Here is a 1,482-nt window from a genome sequence, read left to right on the forward strand (position 1 = left end):
GTTCCCTTTTCTCCACACCCTCTCCAGCATTTATTGTTTCTAGAGTTTTTGATGATGGCCAATCTGACCGGTGTGAGATGATATCTCATTGTCGTTTTGATTTGCATTTCTCTAATGATTAATGATGTTGAGCATTCTTTCATGTGTTTGTTGGCGATCTGTATATCTTCTTTGGAGAAATGTCTATTTAGTTCTTCTGCCCATTTTTGGATTGGGTTGTTTGTTTTTTTGTTATTGAGCTGCATGAGTTGCTTATAAATTTTGGATATTAATCCTTTGTCAGTTGCTTCATTTGCAAATATTTTCCCCCATTCTGAGGGTTGTCTTTTTGATGGTTTCCTTTGCTGTGCAAAAGCTTTTAAGTTTCATTCGGTCTCATTTGTTTATTTTTGTTTTTATTTCCATTTCTCTAGGAGATGGGTCAAAAAGGATCTTGCTGTGATTTATGTCATAGAGTGTTCTGCCTATGTTTTCCTCTAAGAGTTTGATAGTGTCTGGCCTTACATTTAGGTCTTTAATCCATTTTGAGTTTATTTTTGTGTATGGTGTTAGGGAGTGTTCTAATTTCATTCTTTTACATGTAGCTGTCCAGTTTTCCCAGCACCACTTATTGAAGAGGCTGTCTTTTCTCCACTGTATATTCTTGCCTCCTTTATCAAAGGTAAGGTGACCAGATGTGCTTGGGTTTATCTCTGGGCTTTCTATCCTGTTCCATTGATCTATATTTCTGTTTTTGTGCCAGTACCATACTCTCTGATTACTGTAGCTTTGTGTAGTATAGTCTCACATCAGGGAGCCTGATTCCTCCAGCTCTGTTTTTCTTTCTCAAGATTGCTTTGGCTATTCAGGGTCTTAGTGTATAGGAATGCAAGAGATTTCTGTGAATTAATTTTGTATCCTGCTACTTTACCAAATTCATTGATTAGTTCTAGTAATTTTCTGGTAGCATCTCTAGGATTCTCTGTGTATAGTATCATATCATCTGCAAACAGTGACAGCTTTACTTCTTCTTTTCCAATTTGGATTCCTTTTATTTCTTTTTCTTCTCTGATTGCTGTGGCTAAAACTTCCCAAACTATGTTGAATAATAGTGGTGAGAGTGGGCAACTTTGTCTTGTTCCTGATCTTAGTGCATATGGTTTCAGTTTTTCACCATTGAGAATGATGTTGGCTGTGGGTTTGTCATATATGGCCTTTATTATCTTGAGGAAGGTTCCCCCTATGCCTACTTCTTGGAGGGTTTTTGTCATAAATGGGTGTTGAATTTTGTCGAAAGCTTTCTCTGCATCTATTGAGATGATCATATGGTTTTTCTCCTTCAACTTGTTAATATGGTGTATCACATTGATTGATTTGCATATATTGAAGAATCCTTGCATTCCTCAAGAATCCTTGCATTCCTCAAGGATAAACCCCACTTGATCATAATGTATGATCCTTTTAATGTGCTGTTGGATTCTGTTTGCTAGTATTTTGTTGAGG

At 36.6% G+C, this 1,482-nt stretch overlaps 1 protein-coding gene across 15 annotated transcripts in view; it reads left to right on the plus strand.

Moving 5' to 3' along the window:
• The window catches only part of VTI1A (vesicle transport through interaction with t-SNAREs 1A), a 374,999-nt gene that overhangs the window by 204,044 nt on the left and 169,473 nt on the right, over nucleotides 1-1,482 (plus strand). The window lies entirely within an intron of this gene.

Source organism: Physeter macrocephalus, chromosome 20 (genome assembly GCF_002837175.3).
Source record: "Physeter macrocephalus isolate SW-GA chromosome 20, ASM283717v5, whole genome shotgun sequence".
NCBI classification, from domain to species: domain Eukaryota; kingdom Metazoa; phylum Chordata; class Mammalia; order Artiodactyla; family Physeteridae; genus Physeter; species Physeter macrocephalus.